Genomic DNA, 9,053 nt, shown 5'->3' with positions numbered 1-9,053 from the left:
GTCCCCACTTTTCACAAAAACAAACCTGTGTGTGTGTGTGTGTGTGTGTGTGGGAACATAATTGGTTCTCATCTGAAAGACATCCGCTTTTATTGTCTGCAGCGGATAAATGTAAAGGCAAGGTGTGGACGGTTGTCTCTCAATCATTTACTCCTCTAAAGGAAACTCATCCTCCTCTTAGGTTGTTTTTCAGCGTGCTGTCATAGGAGATCACACTATCTCTGATTTCTATCTGTATCTCTTCCTTTGAAAAATGCTCCTAAAAGCCTTTCCCGTGTTATGACGAGAGACGTGTCTCCAAACGAAATATTAAAACCTGCTATTATTCTGTGCTCCCCTTTCGGATGAAACGTCTAAGTGCGTAGGCCTACATCTCACCTTTGTCAACACAAGTACATATTCAGATAAGTGTACTCAAAATAATAAAAAAGACAATAATAAGTGGAGGGGTCTTGTATCTACCAGAAGGGTTATTTTGCGATAATGACTGGCTGACTGTACATTATATCGCTTGTTACACTGCTACTAAAATAATAGGAAAAATACATGGAAATGAAATATTGATTTGAACTTTATTATTATTATTACTATTATTTTTTTTTTGTATCGTACCTGTAGCTTCCGCTAAGAAAAATAGTCCATTACAAAGCACAAAATAATCGGCATAGCAACTAAATGAATTGTGTTACAATACTATAATGGTATTAATAATGATGTCCTCTAAGGTCGTTTTCACTACAGATGATCCTACAAAATACTGTGCCAGATGAGTTTTGTATAAAAAAGAGAAAATCCACGGAGTAACACGAAAGTAGCGCCGGTTCCCCTTTTGAGTTTACAGTATGTGTCCACTGAGTAGAGCGGGAGTTTTCAAATAATTTCTATGAAAGTTGCATTACGTTTATTTGGCCCAGGGCCATCCTTAGTGGGGTGCAACTGATTAGACGTCTGCATTTACATCTGCAAGACATATTTGTAGAGCGTTTGCTCATCTGCAATACGTTTCCGAAACATTTATCAGATGTCTAACAGACGTTTAGAAGATGTCTTTAAGATATTTATGATTAAGAATGCATAGTATCCAGAGGTGATATAGTATCCAGAGAGCCGTGTAATATGAGAGGATGTATTTCATCTGACTGAATTTCACATAGATGGGCCCATATTTAAAAACGATATAGCCTGTCACAACTGTAACCGGATATTTTGAAGTAGTCAACTGAACATACTTGTTTTAATGAGAAGTCAGGGTTGAATTCAATCATGTTGAAGTTTGGAAGCAGACAGACACTGAAGGAGAAAATAAAGTAGAAAATAAGCATTTGAATACTTATATCTTTATATGAAATACTCAATAATTGTTGACTAATTGACTCTAGACTCTCCTGTTGTATTTTGATGAGTCTTACAGTGGCTCCTAGTTGTGACAGTGATTACAGTATGAGTTGTGATGACAGATACTCTTCTGAATGTGGGAGAGTCCAGGGCCAATGGCCTTTCAGTAAGTGCCAGTCTTAATGCCAGCTACATTCTATATTAAGCAGTACCATTCATTGATGTGCTGGCATATAGAATATCTCACACCCCTCAGACTTGAAAAGACACAGTGTGTGCAGCGTTCTGATATTTGGGCTGGATATTCTATCCCCCGCCCCGACCTGCCAAAACTCTCACACTGCCTTGTACCTCACAGCTGGACGAACAAACGGAAGGAAGCATGTGTGCGTAAACGTGCCGGCCTATTCTCGCATACATGTTTATGACGTCATACACATGTATACATTTGTGTGCATGTTTTGTCGTGCATACACATGCATGTCTGTGTTTGATGGGTTGTGTATGACGAAAGCGAGTGACCTGCTAAAGCTATTTTTATCATGATCCCATTCGATTAGAGGATGTGTCTCTGATTTCACAAATTGCACAGCAGGTATGACGGAGAGATGATGCTCTCTGTCAACACGCATCAGGATTGGAGAGGGATTCTTCGCACTTTTCTGGACTAGTTTGGAATTTTGCACCCCGACAGTTGATGCTAAATTACTTTAGATAAATGTGTCTGCTAAATGAATAACTACATGTAATTACTGCTCAGTTTCATACACGCATCTATTCTTAAAAATAGAGGTTCTAAAAGAAGTTTTCACAGTGATGCCATAACCATTTTTCAAAATATTTCAGTCAACAGTTCGCAAAGAAAGGAACCATGTTTTCTTAGTTAAAAGAACATTTTAATAATATGAATAACTTTTTTCTATCTTTTGTGCATTCTTCTTGGAACCTTGATTCAACACGCATCAGGATTGGAGAGGGATTCTTCGCACTTTTCTGGACTAGTTTGGAATTTTGCACCCCGACAGTTGATGCTAAATTACTTTAGATAAATGTGTCTGCTAAATGAATAACTACATGTAATTACTGCTCAGTTTCATACACGCATCTATTCTTAAAAATAAAGGTTCTAAAAGAAGTTTTCACAGTGATGCCATAACCATTTTTCAAAATATTTCAGTCAACAGTTTGCAAAGAAAGGAACCATGTTTTCTTAGTTAAAAGAACATTTTAATAATATGAATAACTTTTTTCTATCTTTTGTGCATTCTTCTTGGAACCTTGATGTTTCAATAAAGAACCCATAGACATAGTGACATAGACGTTTCAAAAGTATCAAATCTGTAATATTGGCTTTTGGGGCATCATCATCATTGTAATATGATCTGGAGATGTCTGGTTGTGAAATCTCTTGATGGTTTTGAGTTGTGAAACAACAGCAATATGTACCTAAAACTATCCATCAATGCAAAACAAGATTTGCTGTGAGATCAGTCATTCTGACCTGAAAAACTTGCTTGTCTTGCAACCTACTGAACAACCGGATTTTATTTGGTCGTATAACTACAGTAAAGTAGAAATAAGGAACAAATGAATGAATAACTGTCAGCATGCATGTCAAGTGTTAATATAGGGAACAATCATGTGCAACGAGTACATGGAACAGTGAGATTTAAATGACAACTGGAATAATATTTGATCTGTGCATGGTTCTCTGTTTGGAAAATCACATACGAAGCCACAGAGTTGAGTCCTTACTAAACCTTTGGATGGATCACAGTTGCTGCGAGAATTCACAAATGTGCTTAATCAATCCCTTAAACCTAATTACACGGGTGCTGCTACCAATACTACCATGATGCAAGCATGATCTTGAGGGTCAAACGGTTTTGTACGCATCCCATGTTGCCTGATGTATTACAACTCGGATTAATGACATGCCAGGAACATTTTGCGATGTCCTGTGAACTTCGCACAAGGCTTCTCATTATGATGGAATGACATTGCACCTGTTGCTTCAGGATGTCATACCTGACTGCATCCTATGTTGCATAGTCAAGAGTGTGGCAACAGTTCTGCAAATAGATAAATGTCATGTGGCTTCCAAGAATTTGTGTTCCTTGGGGTAAGTAAGAGAAGATGTCTTTTTTTTTTATTTTTTACCTCAGATACCCGACTCATTATAAATGTGACAGTTTGGGGAATGTGTGCACACCAATACCCTGAGGTCACTGAGGCAAAAACAGTCAAAACATGGTAGGCTAAAATGTTTAAAGATGAAATATGATGAGTGTCATCTATTGTGCCATGATAAATCATCAGGGAGGAGTGGTGATAATTCAAAGGGATGTCTATCTGTGGAGTTCAACTATTATCTATCCAACTGTCATGACTCTGGACAAATGTAATGTTATGTGTGTGTGTGTGTGTGTGTGTGTGTGTGTGGGTGGAAATAAAAAAAAAATAATAATAATAATAAAAAAAAACAGTTTATGTGTATTTTGGGGCAGATGAATGTGAGGTATTGATAATAACAACAGCCACCAATCAGACAAAGCTAATGTAAACGTAATAAGACATGAAATATGTACGCGTCACGTATCTTAGTAATCTATCACATTATTTTTTTTTTATATATATTTTGGCTTTAAGGCAAAAAGTCATTCCACTTTCAGCTGTACCGTTATCTTTTATATTTTTGACAGTAGAATACTTTACCACACATACAGTGTCTATTGCACAATTTAACTCACGACCAACAAACAGGTTTTGAACTTAAATACTTATTTGAACTACTATTTTATCCTTTAAATAGGAATATGAACTCAGAACATGTTGAAGCGCATTTTACCGAGTGCGTAGCTGGAGTAGCCAACTTTAACATCGTTGGGTAACATATATTGTTTATTATTTTTTAGTCGTATTGTTTAATCTTGGATAAAATATTGATAATAACTATCGATTTCCTGGACGTTCCTTCATGTACAGAATTTAGAAATATAATGTGTTCAGCAAGACAGTTAACAGAGACTACCGCTTCCATAGCCGTTCCGTATACAAAATTTAGAAACACAATAACTTCAATTATATTTTTTTTGTTTATTATTAGTTTCAAAAAACTATTGCATTAAGCTTCTCTAATATGAATACATTATGGGAAGCAAAAATAGTTGGCGCACTCTGACCAAGTACTCTTCAAACTAATGCAAATGCATTAGTTAAAAAAAAAAAAGCAAAGTAACTTTATTTTATTTCTGTATAAAACATATATTTGTTATCACTTTTTTCACAAAAGCATGTTGCATGCGCATTATAAACGATGCTTTCATCGTTAGATCTTACTTGTCACAATAATAAACTTGTCACAATAATATGTCACAATAATTTCTTCTCATATTATGACTATATTTTCCACTCGATTGTCTTACTTTGTAATTGCAATAAAAGAGGCTGAAAAAGTAAAATGCATCGGTTTTGGTGGGTTGCTTTTTTTTTTAGATATGAGGGCAAAAAGATAATAAAAAGATTAAAAAAAAAAAGAAAAGTAAAATAAAGAAAAAAAAAGTAGCATACAATTGCGTATTAAACCCTATTGCCACAACTATTCTAAAACATACTTAAAAGTGCAATCTAGACTTGAATAATTGGCGATATAACTGTAGAAATGCCTAGATAATTCCAGTGGCGTTTCTGAAAAAGTGTATTTATTTTTATCTAATTCCTACCCTATTTTTATTTATTTTTTCTCTCTATTTCTAACGAAAATCGTTGTTAAATAAATAAATAAATAAAGTAACATTAAGCAATATTTCCCTGCGCTGCTTCTCCACAACTATTCTAAAACATACTTAAAAGTGCAATCTAGACTTGAATAATTGGCGATATAACTGTAGAAATGCCTAGATAATTCCAGTGGCGTTTCTGAAAAAGTGTATTTATTTTTATCTAATTCCTGCCCTATTTTTATTTATTTATTCTCTCTATTTCTAACGAAAATCGTTGTAAAATAAATAAATAAATAAAGTAACATTAAGCAGTATTTCCCTGCGCTGCTTCTGTAAGAGTCGTTCGTGAATTACGAGGCAGAATCGACAGGTGTTCGTGTTTCTCATATCAGTGTCAGTAAGTTCAGACAGTATTAACCGTGTGAAATGATGGAGGTGAACAGACATTTCTCTCGGTTTTGTTACAGAACGAGTGAGAAAGACAGCTCTTTCCAGACAGCAGCAGCAGCAGCAGTTTTGTTTGACATTATGATGCTTATTACAGATGGACCGCTGCTTTGATGTTCGTGGCGCACTGAACTCCTTCATCGAGCTCAGTGTCGGGTTTCTGCTTTTCAGAGCCGTGTGTCCGCTGTCCAAATGATTATCATTTTCCCCATGTATGAGAGTAAATATAACTCGCAGAGGATCCGAGATAACAGCCGCCGCGTTCAAAGCGTGAGGGATTATGTAAAGGAAATATAGAGATCTCCACTGGAAAAAGCTTTGAGCTCTTTTGGGTTGGGGACCTTGATCAAAGGGAAGAAATGAGAACAACTGCTGCTGGCTTTAAAACAGAGGGATACAACAGAATATCAAGATAAACAGACGGTATAGTGGGAAGTGTTCATATGGCACCTGTGAACTGCACACAGCGCCTGGAGATTAGAGATAGATAGATAGATAGATAGATAGACAGACAGACAGATAGATAGACAGACAGATAGTTAGATAGATGATGGATAGATAGATATATAGATAGATAGATAGATGATAGATAGATAGATAGATAGATAGACTTACAAAACAATAATCATGTAATCATTTTTAAATCCTTAATTATAATTCTGACCCTAAACATGTCTTTATACTTTATGTTCTTCCAGTGATGTGTTGCACATTCAATTCTCATTCCCATTTTTTTTTCTGAAAATGATTGATGATATGACAGCCTGTTCTCTCTCTCTCTCTCTCTCTGTGTACTCGTGCATAAATAAAAATAGGAATTGAAAAGGAAGAATATTCCAATACTCTTAAAATTAAGAAAAAGATAGAAACTTTAAATTTTTTTTTTTTTTAATGATGGGGTGAGAACAGTTTGATAAAAGTTATGTATATATCGTATAGGCTACGTACAGAGACATTATATTAATTTATTTTCATACAACAATGTATGGATTTTAATAGAGTGGTGAAAGGCTGGCGGGGGTGAAGGGCCACATGCAGCCACCGCTTTCTGGATTCCGGACGCCAAGCAGCTCAATCAATTAAGCAGTGAATGCGCAGAGGCTGAGCTCCCCAATAACGCCTTTCCCAGTACAGCAGCTTCATTATAACCCGATCCTCCGCAGATTCAAGCAGAGACTCGGGGCTCAGCGCGCTTCTGGATCCGGGAGCTTTGTGAGGATGCTCGGCTTCATGCACACCGGGAGCCGCTGATAGCAGCTAAAGCAGTTTCGGAAGGGCAGATTATGACCTCAGATCAGGCACTATTAGGATCCCGCTGCCTGATGTGTCGGTTGTTCTAACGCAACCACAGGCGGGTCAGTGCCGTTAATTATTACGACTATTAAAGGTCCAGTTCAAGTGCTCATGAAACCTTTTCAAACATTTACCGTTTTCGACGAAAGAAAGAAAGAAGGAAGGAATGAAGATGACAAACGTTCTGAAAGCTTCCGAGATTCAATAGGTTATTCATATTTATTTACAGTAAAAACAATAATTGTGGTCCATGGTAATTTGACTTTTTTCTCTCTCTCTCTCTCTCGTGATTAAAGACTTAGCTAATGTTTTAAGTTTAAACGCACAGTATAAGCTAATGCACACGTGTCTATTTTTTTATTTTTTTTTACACTTAAATTAAAATGTAAAAGTTTACACAAGTGAAGTGGCAAATACGTTTCATGATTAATGTCCCTCTAATATGCAGGACGCAGTCTTATTCTGTGGAACTTTACATTTATGACAAATACAAATGTAAATAGCCTAAACTATTAGCAAGTGAGAACGCTTTCTATAAAGAAAACACATAATGTAATAACAAAAAACACACACGACTGTGAATTAAATATTGATTGAATGGTCCTCTGCAAAAAAAAAAAAAACATGTAGTTTTGCAAAATTGTATGGATCCGTTTTAAGTAGGCTACCTACCACCTATTTTAGCGTAATATTCAGATCTGACCTGGAAGACTTGACCAAGCTCGTTAGAGCTCGTAGATCACCTGATCATTACAAAAGCAGTTATCATGTGCCAAAAACCAGCAAGACCACCACCAAGCTGATATGAATAGGAACAATTTTCAAAAGATTTTACTCCTATGCAAATCCTTCAAAAACGGTCCCACTTTACCCTATATTTTCATTACTGAAATAATATATTAAGCCTGCATTAGAATCCATACAGACATAGGCTTCTAAATATACTTGTGTATAGAAGAAAAAAATATTATGACTATACATGCTTCAATTATGGCGCCACCTATAGACTACTGAAATCCCTGTTAGAGCTACTTCATGTATCGACCAGTTGAAAAATATTTGCCGAATTAAAACAATCAATAGTGTTTATATGATGTAAACAAATGTAAGAGTTCAACAACAAATTCAGACAGAAAGAGATCAGTAAACAGTGACTTTATGAAACCAATTGTTGCACTTGACAATAAACATGGCGTATTTACCAAAGTATTAAAACTAGTTATTGCTCCCAAGTTTACAAAGACTGTCTTGATGAATAATCAATATCATCCTAATCTCATCCCCAAAAGAGGAATGTAGAGAGTAAACACGAAATCTGTAAAAAAAAAGAAAAAAGTTTTTTTAAACATCAAAAGCACCTGAAAACTAGTTTTCTATTTTTCAAAATGAGAAATCCTGAGAAATTACAAATCCCTAGAGAAAAAGAAATCTACCATATTTTGTTCTTTTATGCATTTTGCTGTTGTACAGAAATACATCTCAAAAAGGACATTCTTAAAAATAAAAATTATATAAACATAGGTATCCCCCTGAGATCAACATATACATTTAAAACAGGTCAGCACACAAAATGGCCAATTTATTACTGGTTTTGTATTTTTTATTTTTTTTGTTCTTGCATCTCTAAAAACAACTTCCAATCTAAATGCCTTAACCTCATTATGTCAAAAATGTGCTTTTGTACTGCTAACTTTCTTTTTTTTTTTTTTTTTAAACCGTTAAGATGCAATCCACAAAATAGAAAATTTAAAAATCTTGGAGGATAACAAAAGGTTATTAAAACAGTTGATTAAAAATGCTTACAGGAGAACTAAAATGCTTTTAAAAGGGTTTCCATCGTCCCTCTCTCGAGTCTCTCCGTCTTTCAGGAGGGTGATTTCTGTTGTGTCCTCCGCTGCGGTCATCGTGGTGATAGAAGTCACCTCGCTGGCTGTCGCGCCGATGCCGGTCATAGTTGTTCCCGCTGTGGCCCTGCCGTTGATCTCTGCCAGGGTTGCTATTGTCCTGGGGAGGGTGGCGATGACCACGCTGGCCGGACCAATCCTGTTGCCAGGGATTACTGTCTGCAGGACTGCGCAGTTGCTGCATGCCCTGCTGGTGACCTCCATTGAGCTGGAGCAACTGCTGCATCTGAACCTGCCACATGTTATTCACCTATTAAAGAAAAGAAAAAAAAGTGAGGGATGACTTTAAATTAGAGGTCGACCGATAGTGGATTTTGCCGATACCGATAGCTAGGTTGGACCACACTGGCCG

The sequence above is a fragment of the Sinocyclocheilus rhinocerous genome, unplaced genomic scaffold (assembly GCF_001515625.1).
Source record: "Sinocyclocheilus rhinocerous isolate Xijiao unplaced genomic scaffold, SAMN03320098_v1.1 scaffold3818, whole genome shotgun sequence".
NCBI lineage: Eukaryota > Metazoa > Chordata > Actinopteri > Cypriniformes > Cyprinidae > Sinocyclocheilus > Sinocyclocheilus rhinocerous.
This window is presented reverse-complemented; position numbering follows the sequence as displayed.